Source organism: Neolamprologus multifasciatus, chromosome 5 (assembly GCF_963576455.1).
Source record: "Neolamprologus multifasciatus chromosome 5, fNeoMul1.2, whole genome shotgun sequence".
In the NCBI taxonomy this organism is placed as follows: Eukaryota; Metazoa; Chordata; class Actinopteri; order Cichliformes; family Cichlidae; genus Neolamprologus; species Neolamprologus multifasciatus.
The window spans coordinates 5953249-5968719 of NC_140443.1; the positions used below are offsets into that span (position 1 = coordinate 5953249).

The 15471-nt window shown below is 40.1% G+C and overlaps 1 protein-coding gene and 1 long non-coding RNA gene across 2 annotated transcripts in view; one reads left to right on the forward strand and one right to left on the reverse strand.

The window, feature by feature from the left end:
• Positions 1-15471, reverse strand: part of snta1 (syntrophin, alpha 1) — a 36359-nt gene that overhangs the window by 7981 nt on the left and 12907 nt on the right. The window lies entirely within an intron of this gene.
• LOC146517915 (uncharacterized) lies at positions 8933-14376 on the forward strand. The gene is made up of 2 exons (XR_014874101.1): positions 8933-11566; positions 11895-14376. It is a non-coding gene; the product is annotated as an uncharacterized LOC146517915 (long non-coding RNA).

Below are 15471 nucleotides of genomic sequence, written 5' to 3' on the forward strand. Positions count from 1 at the left end.
GTCGCCTGTCTGTCGCAGGGCTAACACGCAGAGACAGACAACTCACATTCCCACCTAGGGGTTCTTTAAATAAATAAATAAATAAAGGCAGATGAACAACCATTAATACCAGGCAACTATAAAATGTATATCTTGGCCCCAATGAGACTATTAACTCTCGCAGCACCGGGTGTTCGTAATTTTGGTTCAAGTGAATTGATAAATTTTTTGAAGGCCATTGACTCACACAGTTGTGTAGATATCCCCGTCCTGTTGTCTCGGGATGCATCACGCTGCCTTGCCTGGGGTTAGCTTCTGTTTTCTGGGGATGAGGGTTGAGTGTGCTCCCTTACCTTCTAAAGGTAAGCTAGGTTAGCCTTCTTGTGTGAGCTTTTCAAGTGCACTTTAAGGTTTGTGGGATTTTTTTCCCTTTAGAAATGTCCCTCATAATTTGTCTCTTTCCACTACAAGACACTTGCTTTATCCAAAACACAGTCATATTCAAAGTAATCCCAAATTGGACTCTGGCGCTTTCTCCCGACTTTTCCTGACGTGATTCTGCGCGTGGACGGAGCAGCAACACAGACGACTCGACTAACGTGCTGCCACCTGCTGGCATAATGAGACACAGCAAGAAAAAAATCTGGAAACTAAACTTCATTTTCACCCTTGACTATTGTATGACACGCACACATCAACGAAAACTAAACACATTTTTGCTATAAATTCAGTTAATTTAGTTCGTTTTGTGAACACTCATTATAGTTTTAGTTAGTTTTCCTTTTTTTGTTTTTATTTTTATTTCCGTTAACGAAAATGTTTTTTCACTTCTAGTTTTCGTTATTTCGTTAGTTTTCGTTAACGATAATAACCTTGGTCACACACAACGCGCTCTGTTTAGACCCAGAGCAAACAATATTGTTTGACTGATGGCCCTTAATATAAAGACTTCGGACTTCACGTTTCCCAATTTTTGCTTTAAGTTATTTTGTTATTTACACAATAATGTAAATAACCTAATAATTATCCTTATTGCTGTTTTAGAGGAGCGGTGCTTCAAAGGATAGTTGCAGATTTCTGTCAGAATCTGCAGATTATACAGTACAAATAAAATGTTATCGTTTCTCCAACGTTGTCTTCCCAGCAGTTTCACCGGATGGCCAGGAAGCGTTCGGGATGTCTTCTCGGGCGCTTTTCCGGCGCTGATAATTGGCGTCTGTCTTGTGTCGGTGACGTAAAAGACGGATTTAATGCGACTTGACCGTTCAAACAGCAGTCGCTTTCTGAAACATCGGATATGTATCGGATTCAGCACCACATACGAAACTGACCCAGATTGGATTTGAAAATATCGGATTTGTGCCGTTCACACTGTCACACCATGATCGGATATGGGTCGCATAGGGTCAAAAAAATCAGATTTGATGCGCTTTCGCCTGCAGTATGAACGTAGCCTATGCTGTCCCGTAAATTGAAGACAGATTTGTCTCCCAATAGCCAGTGTCAGTGTCAGAGGTACATCTAACTGAGGGGGAAGTTCCCCGTTTAAATTTGAAGAAAGAAGCTGTGGCTCATGGTCAGCATCTTAAACCCAAGGCTATGGGGGTGCCCATAATTTTTGGTGGATATAATTAAGTGTTATGAAATTGTTACTGTATCTTATTCTGTACACATATCTTTTTTAGACGCAGTTTTACCACTCACACACCCATGCTCAGATACCTAGACACACCACCACAGATGGAGTCCTCTGCTGCAGTCCAAAAGGCTGTGTATGGCTTTAACAGCAGTAGCCACTGCTGGAGTAAAAATAGCCCAGAGGACGTGGCAAAGCAGTAGGTTTAAGGCAAAGCTTTGGTTTCACATGGGAAGTGTGAAGTGCTCTGTACAAGAGGCATGTAGCCAGAGGGCAAGCAGAAGAGTCATAGCACAGGACAGCAGGAACGAGAGAGGAGGCTTTTACTTTTCCCAAAATAGAGATCCTGTCAGATACACACAGCCTTCCACTTATTTCGCTTCCAAACATCAACTCTCTAACAGTGCACGTTTCATTTGCCAATTTAGGGAATGTTTACACATTTTCACTCTTACGGAAAATTGCTACATTGCTACAACTGTATGCTTTTAAAGTAACTGCAAGTATCCAAACGTGAGTAGTGTGCAGAATATTGTCAAACTGTCACATAGTATGAAGCAAGAAAACTGCATGAGCAACATTTATGTAAAACATGACTACGGTTCTTTTTCAGACATGCTGCTATGAGCATTTAGGGATTACAGTGCATGTGTGAAGAAGTCTTAAGATGCTCCAGCAAAGGGCATGACCTAAATTCTGAATAATTCTCAGAATAATTCTCTCTGCAACTCTTCGTTTGCAAACTAATTTTCCATACTTTTCAAAAGTAGTATGGATCAATAGTAATGTCTTGGATCTAAAACCTGTCTGCAATGTTTCCCTTTTCTCTCTCTACAGAGATGAAGTCAATTCCTTTGAAATTTTGTTAAAGATTTGCTGCAAAAATCTTAAAAGATTTATTAAGAAGAATTCTTGTTTCTCACTCTGGATTGAGAGTATTCGGAGTACAAATTTTCTCTCAGCAGTCTGCATGGAGAGTTTCCTTGAATACACATTTGTGACTTAGACAAAAACATTTTCACACACTTGCACCTGGGTACACATGTAGTGGCGAGTTTTTAATACTTAATAGTGCCATTCTTTGTAAACCTCAGGGATAGTTGTGTAAGAAAATCTCAGTAGATCAACCGGCTACTTCAGCAAAAGCATTTTATGGAACTCACACAACATTTTTTGGTTTTCGGGTTGGTTACAACCAGTGTTTTTTCACTTCCTATTTTACCTTAAAATCTCTCATAGCTATTCCCGTCTGTTTTTAGCATCGCCTGTGTTTTATTATCCCATCATTTCTCCTATCTTAGCTCTCCAGACTTCATCCAAACACCTACTGCTCTGAAGTCAGCAAAGTATGCTGACTTCAGAGATTAATAAATGTACAAATTGCCTATACTTAGTATATTTCAGCAGAATTTTATATTGCCTTGCAATGTAACATAATTACTGAATCTCCGAGCCTCATAAGTGTGTAGTTTTTAAGAAGGGTTTCAAACTTATTACAAAAACAAAGAACCACCAAGTGACAAAAATATTCCATATACAGAGCGGGTAGTAATTTCCTCCCAAACTCATGTAAACTGGTTAAAAGAGTGTTTGCCTGCTTCAGCAGCCCATTTGAACTGATGTGAAATGTGAGCTGTCAATAAGCGACCACAACAACAGAAAACATTTCCGCGCTAAGAAAGCTGCTAAAGTTTTTCAACCCTGATTTTATATACTTACTGGCTTTTTTAATTCCAATTTGGCATTGTGGTTGATAGCGCCCATTTCTATCGTGTGACAAACTCAGAGCACATATCTAATACTGCTTTACATGGACTACATGGTCTGTGGATGTCAGTATAGTGCAGCCAAATGACACTTCAGTGACATCTGTCTAATAAGAAGGCCTCAGTTACACAAAAAGCACAATTTCAATAACAACAGATTCTTCAAAAACACTTTAAGAGAATATAAGGAGAGCGAACATAGTCGTGGCTAGAGGTGCTAATATCTAGCACATAAACATATTTCTATTCTTGGTGGGCATTACTCTTTATTATGTAAGGCTGAGATTATGTCTCTGGTGCTGCACAAACTGCAGAGCAGAATAGGTTGGGAGAAAGCAGCAACTATAGAGATGTTTACTACTGTAAAGAGGCTTTTATAATCTCCCCAAATAACAATCTCGATGTGATAGCTTTTAAACATAGTGCCGTATTAAAAAGAGAGGTGAGACGATAAGGAAGATGGAGAACTGAAAGAGGTGTAAAATGGAACGAATAACATAGAAAAGAGAGAGGCAGCAGGAAAAATGAAGATTGGGAGCAAGAAAAGAGAATATGAACGAGCGAGACAGGCAATACAGGGAGAGCGAATATACAGCTTAGCTCAGCCAGAAATGTTGCCATGAATACCAGTGGCGGCTCATTCAATACAGGGCTAAAATTAGCTGAGATGGCACTGTTATTACTTTAGCTTATCTGGCAGCCAGTGAAACTACTTTTGTAGTGTGTGCGTGTCTGTGTGAGAGAGAGTTATGTGTGGGTGTAAGTGTGCGCATGTGAGGAGGTTCTTTGCTTCTTCTGCAGGATCTGCCACTAAGCTTTTCATGGTAAACTCGTCACTTTTACATTGAACCTAACAACTCCTAGCAAGACACTTTCAGTCAGCTGAGTTCCAGCAGTTTGCTTAACCGTAACTTGGACATTACAAACTGCCAAATAACACTTTAACTTGTTCGAACTCTACACAGCCAGACCTCATTATTGTGCTCATTACCTAATGTACACAGAAACCATCACATATATCATTAACCCATCGCTGCTAATCCGTGTCTGAAGCCATCCATACCCAGGAGGAGCATATTAGGAGGCCAGCAGCTTAAGAAGTTAGGCATGAGTTGACATGTTTCCAGACTTGGCACTGAAACTGGACCAAACAATGCACTAAAGCTAAATACCAGCCCTTCGTCCGCTTGCCACTGGTTACTGTGGGAGCAGCTGGAATGTGACTGGGGAGTTAGTGACCTCAGAAGCATGTTGTTGCCTCTGTAAACTATGTCAAGCAAAGAATGTCCCAATGTTACACCTCAGGGGAACAATGTTATGGGTGAAAACAACGTCATAAATTACTGTATACAAGAAGTGAAACATGTTCAGTACACAGAGGTCAATTGAGGCAAAACAAAAAAAAGAAGAAGAAAAAAACAGGTTTGGAATAATAAATTAGATATACAAAAATGTGGAGTTCATGTTTCGCAAAATGTAAGATGTGGACTATTCAAGAGACGATGAAAGTGAACATCAAACAAATGAAAGATTTTGCAAAAACTCAAGACTGCAAAAAGGAAAATGTTACAGATACATTATGAGCTCATTTCGGTCTATTTCATGTTCTGTCACTGTGTAATGGTTTCATTCTGTGTTCAAACATCACCTTTTCATGTGTGAAGTTTGCTTTTATTTCCCAGTGGAAAAGAAAACACGTTTGGGTTTCTTTTTTTTCAGCGCTTCTCTTAAACTTGTAAACAGCAAGATTCTGGGCTGGACTAATGCTAAACGGATGATCTGATAATCTCGTGTTGGTGTTGTTCCCAGATCATCATGAAAATGTTGTTCCAGGTTCAACATTGCAAGTGACCAATCACATTATTGTGACGTTATTCTTTTGTGCACCAACCCATTCGTGCATTTATGAAATTCCAATGTTGCAAGGACAATATCAATTCTGCTTACCGTTTATTAAAGGGTTAGGGTTAGGGTCAGGGTTAGGGTCCGTTGATCGGCGGACAAAGGTGGTTTCTCGCAGCTTAAGTACAGTTTTTTGTTTTACGCCGGTTTTTCCCGAAGTCGCAAAAGTATGACATCACAACATTCTGATTGGTCACTTGCAATGTTGATCCTAGAACAACCTTTAGTATGATGATCTGGGAACAACACCAACACGAGGATATCAGATCGTGCAATGCTAAACAGTCACGACTGCTCAATCGATAAAGGGCAATGCTGCAGAGACAGAACAACTGATTGATTGACCACTATTGATAATCAGGCTGAATGGCTTGTGACTAATTTCACCATAGAACAGGTATGGTTAAAAGTCAGATATGTTACGTAATATATATATACATATATTTCTTTCAAACTTTCAGTAGACGTATTGAAGTTTGGTTGACATTTTACACACAAACATTGTTCTGTGCTTGTAAATAAAGGCTTAACCGCTTAAGCCCCAAGCCTAACTGATCTCCTGCCTTTTGCCCCCGTATCAGGGGGCGTTGGGGTTTAAGAGGTTAATCTAAAAAATACGTCAATAATGATGTTCATGTGAAACTTTGTTTTTTAATAGGTTTATGGGTTTGTTTTGTTGTTTTTTAATTTAACCACAACACAGAACTGAATAAGTGGAAGAAGATGGATGGATGGATGGATGGTCTACAGCAGGGGTCCCCAATCCCAGTCCACGAGGGCCGGTGTCCCTGCAGGTTTTAGATCTCACCCTGGGTCAACACACCTGAATCACATGATTAGTTCATTACCAGGCCTCTGGAGAACTGAAGACATGTTGAGAAGGTCATTTATCCATGTAAATCAGCTGTGATGGATCAAGGACACATCTAAAAACTGCAGGGACACCGGCCCTCGTGGACTGGGATTGGGGACCCCTGGTCTACAGGGACAGGGAGGCTAAAAAAGACAGGAGCTAAAATGTCTAGTTTCACAAGGGAATGCTTTAAGACAACTGCAAATTATGCAATTGCAGAGTCCAAGAACATGCTGGAAGTGAGCACAATAGGAACTCCTTTAAAATAAATACTCATTACTAATCAAAATCAGTCAAAAAAAGTTAATGATCAGGATTAGGCTTCGATATGCCAAAACAAGTGGGGTTTGTGAACATTTTGAGGCATATGGTACACATACGAGGAAGAGGAAAAACACTCTCGTCAGTGCCTTTTCTTATTGATCCCTAATTTTGTGGGCTGTTAAATGTCAGCTTTACTGTATGTGTCCCTATTCTATCACTGATTAATGTGCATCTCCTTCTGGTCAATTACCCGGGTCTATATGATTTAGATCGGTCTGTCATTCCTATAGCCCATTTCATTAAAATCATGGATACATGCCAACCTTGGGAGGTGTTAGGTATGACATAAGTGAGAGAGCGAGAGAGAGAGAGAGAAAGCAGAACACAGTGAAACTTTTAAATAAATTCACATGCTGCCAAAGAGATTTGATTACTTTGCATAGTGTGTCAGGAGAGTTAATTATCCTAATTCGACAAAGTGAAAGTGAAGGAACCTTGAACTGGATCTGGCAGAACACAAGAACAGCGTAGAAGGGATGCTTGGTGGCAAATGTTCACTTTTCTTTTGCTTATGATTGCTGCCTAAAAGGCAAAAGACTCATCGATTTATAAAGTATACACAAACTATTTTTCCACCTCAAATGTGCAATTTTAGCTTCCAACGATTACGAAAACACATTTATTGTGAATAATAAAAGTAAATACCTCCCACTCCATCCCCACCATGGCAATAGGGCACGATGCTGTGAGACAGTTCAGTGGAATTTAAACCTGTAGTGAAGTAAGAGACTGACACAAAGAGCGGGCCACCAATTTAACAGGGGCCTAGAATCGGGGCAGAGGGTTCAGAGAGGGCTTGTTAAGTAAACTTGATGGCACTGAGGGAGAAAGGGCCTGTTGGAGATTCGTGATTTAATAAAGCTATGTTATTTAACTGGTTAATCCATTCCCTTGCTGAGTGTAAGCACAATGGCCTTACGGGCCAGCAGCTCTGAAGGACAAAGGACCCAAGCTTTGTGTCCACAGCGTTAGAGGTTTCATGGCAGGGTTACTCACAGAGATTTAGAACAATCCACATAACACCACACGTTACCACAGAACTACACTACTACTGATGTCTGATCGCATCCAGTCTGCTAGACTCCTCAGCCATTTCTAACACTCGCTGCAAGAGAGTAATATAATAATGGACAGTGGCAGCAAGTTTGCAGCACTGAGAAGGGTCGTTTATATTTATTTGCATTTCATAAAGCAGTCTTAGCGGAGTCATCTTAGCGATGCTGAATTAGCATTTATATTTCTGTACTAAAATTCTTCGTCACTTTTACAATACATAACAACTAAGAACAGAAGCAGGACGAAAGAAAAGTTATTGTGACATAACATTATCATATTTAATGCATGTGCCACGTAAGCATTTAAAGATTTGGGGGACTAGATAGGTGGAATTTATTCTTCAGAAAGTGTCAAATACATCATCAACAGCAAACCCACATTCTCGTGTCCTATAAAGATCTAACAGCTGTGTATTAGCCAGGTTAAAAGGAAAGGAATCATGATCACAGTAATAATTATACTGGCATAAGAAACCAGCCTGTTTGCTGAATACAGACCTTAAGAACACATCAGTGTTACAAACTATATACATTCATAGAAAACACACTCAGCTCTGACACTATTTGGGTGATTATAGCTTCAATTCCAAAGATTCGCTTTGAGTTAAGATGCACCAATCAACAAACCAGGGACTGAAATCAGCCAATTTTCAGTTTTCTCGTGGGTGTACAGCAACTCGCTTTCGGTTAATTATTTGTAGTTCTTTCCACTACCACAGCACTTTACTTTCAGTTGTTTCAGTGAGAGAATCTGCAATTTACTGCAATACTGTTAAGTTTAATAATTTATTTTTTTTATGAAAGTAATAGTCTGCATTGAACAAAGGTTGCCCACATATGCTGTCAGTTATACCCCTTAGAAAGAGAACTGGAATTATCAGAAATCTTAATCAACTGGACGCACATTTGGGAAAAAAGTGAAATCATGAAATTCCATCCATCCATTCGCTTCTGCTTATCCTTTTCAGGGTCGCGGGGGGCGCTGGAGCCTATCCCAGCTGTCATAGGGCGAGAGGCGGGTACACCCTGGATAGGTCGCCAGTCTGTCGCAGGGCTAACACACAGAGACAGACAACCATTCGCGCTCACTCGCACATTTACACCTAATGGCAATTTGGATTAATCAATTAACCTATCCCCACAAGCTGCATGTCTTTGGATGGTGGGAGGAAGCCGGAGTACCCAGAGGGAACCCACGCAAACACGGGGAGAACATGCAAACTCCACACAGAAAGACCCCAGAATGATGAACTCAGGGCCTTCTTGCTGTGCAGCAACAGTGCTAACCGCCATGCACCGTGCTGCCTCATCATGAAATTGATAGAGATAAACATTTTGTATATAATAATAATAATAATAATAATAATAATAATAATAATAACTTTTTGCACTAATTTTGCATATTGATTCCCTTGCACAAATAGATTAATGTGCATATATTCCTTTAAATTTGTAATAAAAAAAAAAGAAAGAAAAGTTAAGTTAATAAGACTAGGATTAATATAGAACCATAAATTATTCTCCAGTTAGGAGAGAAGTAGTTTTAGGGACACAAGTTCCAGATGAAGGAACAAAACTGATCATTCCAAACAACGGGACCATCCTGCATCTGCTGCCACCCACCAGATGAATACATTACCTAAAACCAGTGTTGGGAAGGTTGCTTTTAAAATGTATTCCATTACAGATTACAGAATACATGCCCCAAAATGTATTCTGTAACGTATTCCGTTACGTTACTCAATGAGAGTAACGTATTCTGAATACTTTGGATTACTTAATATATTATCATGCTGTTTACAACTACGTGAATGTACTATTGCTGTGATTTATTACTGTTACTGAAGGTCCGCGGCTCCAAACCGTAGTAAAGGGACCTCTGGCTAATACGGTGGGTTCTGTGTCGGGCTCGTAGCTGAAAACTAGCTTTACTTTGTTGTCTGGATCAATTTGCTAGCGAGAAACAGAGCGAGGCGTTGAAAGGCTGCTCCAACAGGACTTGTTGTTTTTGGAGGAAAACACGAACACGGTGTACAGTCGAGTCTTAATAGCTTACTTACAACTGGACTCGTCAGGCACTCTTCTTGGCTGCAGTGGTTATTATTATATTTACATGCTTCCAGCTCCCGTTTTTCCTTTTTCTCCCGCCCTCGCTCACAGACACATAACGTGTATGGCAGTCCATTCTCCCTGCAGCACGGACTACACTGCCTATGATGCTATATTCTTTAGAGCTATACCTGTAGCAGTCTGCCTATTAGCTTAGCACAACAACAACAAAAACGGCCTCTCTCACCCAGGAAACACGCAGAGAGAGAGCGTCAACCTGTAACCATGGCAACCGTAACGCTGCCGCCTGGAACAACAGAACGTAGCTGTCAAACAAAACCCAAACAGTCCTGACCCGCCACAATATGAAACAGGGAAGTACCGCCGTGTAATCCATTTATTTCAACAAAGTAACTGTATTCTAAATACCACCTTTTTAAACGGTAACTGTAACGGAATACAGTTACTCATATTTTGTATTTTAAATACGTAACGGCGGTACATGTATTCCGTTACTCCCCAACACTGCCTAAAACACAGAACTACAGACGATCGCTTTGCTGACTGGACTGACACTGCTCAGCCACGACCACCTGAGAATTTGCAGTCGGGATGTGTTAATTAAGAAAATCTCACCTGCCTCCCTCGCTACCTTTCTAGCATGTCCTAAAAAAAACCACACAGGTCAATCTCTGGATCAGCGAAAGGGAAAAGAATCACGTGTGAGTGCAAATTCATGTGAAAGTGCTACACATGATATAATCTGTAAATAAGTCTATTTACAGATTATATCATGTGTGAATAGATAAGAGGGCTAAGACATATGCTGCTTCAGTAACTGAATCTCAACTTGCACAGAAACCTTTTCAGACAAGGAATGAATAATTTTAGCCAGCAGCATGCTGTGTCCCAATGAGAAGCTTAAAACTTTACTCTCCACAGTCATTATGTTCCATAAATCACTCGCCTAAGCCTACTTAAATCAATACAGTAAGATAGAGCAAGAATATATCTCTCTGCTGGCCTTGCTTAAAAAGACTATATGGTATGTATCTCCCTTTGAGCGGCTATATTCACACATGTCCTTGAAGAGCTTGATTTGTAGATATGAAATATGATTTTAGCCCTCAAAGCAAAATGTAACTCAGTCTGGTCCTCATCATTCTTCTTAAAGCGACTGAGCTCTTCATTTTGTAGCCAAAGAAGTGACTACTTACAAAACCAGAGCTAGAGTGGCTATTGCATACTCTTTAACAGGAACCCAGTTAAAGGTCAACAAAAGATCTTCTACGTAGTGTGCCGTATAAATGCTCTCAGTTTGATCAGTTGTGGCCCTGCTGTTTGTAAAGCACCAGTTGTGGCATTTATTGATTTCCATACAGGCAGGAAATCGCAGAAGGAAAGACTCTAGTCGAAAATACACAATGTTATTGTGAATGCTAGTACAAGAACCAATCATATATTGGATGTTTATCATTGAGCCAAATACACAATATATTGCATGCTTATACTAATTTTTAATTTGATAAACAAGTATTAGAAAAATATGTGCATTTAAATTCACAGATATGGAATAAGAACCTTCATTCACTCATTAAATAAAATGAAACAGTGTTTGCAACACACAGGGATTTCTGTGTGCATGGTGTGATCTGAAGTGTTGCCAAATCATACAATACAAGCCTATGTTAAGGACCCATATTACTCCTCTGAAATGTATTGTAAGGATTAAACTGAATAGTCACATTTCAGCGAGAGGAAATGTTTTATCTTGAGCTTATATGCACAGTACTCCAGAAAGACTGTTGTGGGGCTATAATGACAATGAAACCCAGTAAAAGGTAACTGCTTAAATGGACTTAACTTAATGTGTAGCATCAGAGGGAGGGAGGAGTGAGCACAGTGGTTTGCACTTTGTTTTAATTTCTCTCTGGTGTTGGATCAGTTATGAACCAAATTGATCTGTTAACAGGAAACGTCTCATATGTCTGTTAAAACAGCGGTCCCCAACCTTTTTTGCGCCACGGACCGGTTTATGCCCGACAATATTTTCATGGACCGGCCTTTAAGGTGTCGCGGATAAATACAACAAAATAAAACTAGTACCGGTACCGAAAAAAAGAAAATTTATTCATAACACAGGTGAAAAGACCCAGGAAAACCGAGTAAACGATAAAAACGATAACAAAATAACGCTGAAAACCGATAAAAACCCTGAAAACCATACATTTCACACCTGAGCCTCAACTCTCGCGACCCGGTACCAAACGACTCACGGACCGGTACCGGTCCGAGGCCCGGGAGTTGGGGACCGCTGTGTTAAAACACAGCTTTTACTGACATCGTGTAAGCATGTTAATAGCTGAATGCTACAATATGTGACTGAAAAACAAACAACGATGAATGCAGTTCCACATGTGGCACAGAGTATATTCATTAACACACGAACAGCTTGAGATTACACTGTAAACAATGTTTTGCTACACACAGACACACAGGTATCTCTGTGTAAAGACACACAGGTATTAACGCAGAGATTTCAGGGTTATATTGTGAAACTGTTTGTAACAGGTTTTGTAATGCAGCTCTGCTCTGGATAAATCCCAGGCTGTGCCTGATTCTCACATTCCAGGACCTCGCTCGCTGTCCTGAACAATTTCTAAGAGAACGTTTTGGCTTTTTTTTTTTTTTATCAAAAACATGTTGATTCTCCTTCAGCTTTCTTTCATTTCACTGTTTTCAAAGAGAAGCAGAAATACATGAAACCTTGGCTTACAATGTATTATTTCTGTTACAACATGCCTCACATTCCCTCATCAGATTATTTTTAGCAGCTAATTTGCGCAGCTCTTGGTAGAATGCTTCTTATTATTAAAATGAAATGACTGCGTCTTTGTACTGTACATAAATTAGCGCATTGTTAGTAGATCACGCGCAGAACTCCCCTTCGAAGTCTGTCCTATTTTGATCTTATCTCTTTGAATGATGTATATTTAGTTCTTCGAACGAATTAAGAAGGATATAGACGTATTTTTGTACATTCAAGATTTTAATCTGTTGTCAGGACTTCCTCCACCTCTGCAGTGCATCTCTTACTTCCGCCTTTTACAATCCGCAAGGTCAAATATTAACAACAATACTCAACATGTGAGGTTTAAATAAAATTATTATATGGATACACTTCTTCAATTGACACATATTGCACAAACCGGGAATACAAACTCGCCATATAATGTAAGGGAACTCTCCATCGTAAATTTGAATATACATAGAGAGAAAGAGGCCTGAGTTGCGTGAATGTGCGAGAGCGAGACATCGGAGAGATTAAGTTTGGAGTTAGCTCTAGTTGAGAATGCTGACAAAGCATCCTTCAGCCAACACTTATCACAAACACAAATGAACCTCTTCAAATCAAGTCTCACCTCAGGCACTCCTGAAACATATTCCCGTTTGTGCATATTGGATGTTCACAATCTGACAGCTTCATAGGAAGTATTAATACCCTTAGGTCTGGGGGGATGATGGAGCCACATTTATTAAATACAGTCTAATGTGCACACACTGTGCTCACTGAGTCTTCATCTTAAGAGACATAATGATTCAGATTCAAAATACAGCCTGCATGAAAGGCACAGCCTGAACAGCGTAGCAACACATGACTCAACACAAGCCGTCACTGATAGTTATCTCTCGGTCCCTGGCACATGTGATACATGTGTAGCCAGTTACACAGTATCACACTGTGCAACTGGCTACACAGTGTGGCTAAAAATTAACAACTGACGGGAAATGCACAGAAGGTGCTGGCTAGCAGTTTCTGTGCAAAAACATGCTCATCAAACGTTGTTCAGTATTGGAAATGGTTCACAATAGCCTGCCATCGATGACAATGTTTAAATCAGGACAAATCTGCAGAGTTGACTAAATGTGTGACACCCAGGAATTTCAGCGTCTATGTTTGTGTGTGTTTGCAGCACTCTCCTTGCACTCCCCGTGGGCAGACAATCCACAGTGTGTTGACAAAGCCAACTCAAACATCACACAGCCAAGAGTCGGGGCAAGGCCACAAAAAACATTTATAAAAGATGTTTTAAACCTACGCAGACCGAACATGTCCTATTTGGCAAAGCATCTTACTGACATATTTCAAAGAATTTTAAAGGAACAAAAAGTTACCAAATGTGGGAGATTACATAATTATAAATTAGTATAATCTAGTATCTCCTCCAGTGTTAAATGGAGGAGATTACTGAGCAAATAAAGCCACCAATCCAAAATACTTCCAACATTGATGCCTTTCAGACTTCGGGCTGCTGCTGTCTGAGCCTGAAGGCCAAGATCGATAAGCTAGAAGAGCTGATGAAGCTTTCGCTGACCCAAATGTTTGTTGGACAGAAGAAATAGGATTCAACAATGTTGTTTATCATGTTTTTGAAATCAAGGTTGTTGTTCTTTCCCAGATTGTGTATCCCAAACTGAACGTGGTCTCCAGAAGCTGCCAACCAGCTTGTGTTTGCTTTCTCCGTATTTCAGATGTATGTCTCTTTGTACCTTTTAATTTTGTTCCCTTATCTGTGACTTTCTACTCTATGTGCCTCTTTTTCTTATGTTTTTAATTTTTGGTTAAGCTCATTTGTGTTTGTGATAAGTTTTGGCTGAAGGATGCTTTGTCAGCATTCTCAAGAGAGAAAACACCACAGAAAGGTCTGTCTAAGAGAGACAGTCTCACATCCAGCTAATTTAGAATTGCCACTTAACCTTACTTGCAAGTTCTTGGGCTGCAAGCCACCTTGAAACCCTGAATCGGGTAAGTGGTTAAGAAAATATATGCAATCAAGAAACCTAATCATGCAACTTATCACAAGGTTTGAAAAGTAAATTTTTGGTACGTGTCATCAAGTTTAGCAATGCTGTACTTTTTTTCTAAACAGCCTACGAGAAGAAGAAATTAAGATTTGTTTTAACCTGACGTTTCACGTCTCTTCCAAGCAGCTTCTTCAATTCTAATTTGTTCCCAGCAGGGATAACAGGCATTAGGATGCTTTATACAACTAACAGGACATGTCCAAAACATATACCCTTCCTGCTAAAATAATTTTAGACAAAGGAAAGACTGCAACTATAGAGCTTCCATAACTAAGCCTACTTAATCCCTGACTATGCGTGCACTGGGCCAGAGAACAGCTACCCTAATGAAAACGACAGGACAGAGAGAACTGCAAGTGTCCTGAGAAATGGGCATAAGAAACTCTGTGATTCTCTGTGTCTTAAGCTCTTTGTCTCATTCCATCCCTCATTCTCCCTCTGCACACATAATCACACAAACACACAGCATCTCCAACTCTGCTGAACCTCAGGTTGACATTAAGCACAGACACAAGCACAAACCTTTGAATCACACCATGACCAAAATGTACTTTTTATATGCACCTTTAAACATTGAACATTTGAGCAATTTAAGACTACAGACAAGCACATCTTGTATAGGTAATATTTTTTCTATACTCTGGTATAGAATTTTTACAATTCTTTTCTTAGCTACTTTAGATATTTCTACAGAGCCCTGCAGGGGACATGGGAGAAAAAAAAATTAAGACGGACTTTTGCGAGATCTCGCAAAAGTTTTGCGAGATCTCGCAAAACAAACTCGGGATCTCGTAAAACAAACTCGGGATCTCGCAAAACTTTTGCGAGATCTCGCAAAAGTTTTAGCCGCATTCTTCCCATTAGCTCGAAGCTAACGGGAGGTTGAGACCCACTACAGCCGGGAGGAACACCGCTTTCCCGGCACACCGTGCCTCGACCGCCCGGTCGGCTTCGAGCCAGCGTCCGAAGAATGCGGCTAAAACGTTTGCGAGATCTCGCAAAACTTTTGCGAGATCCCGAGTTTGTTTTGCGAGATCTCGC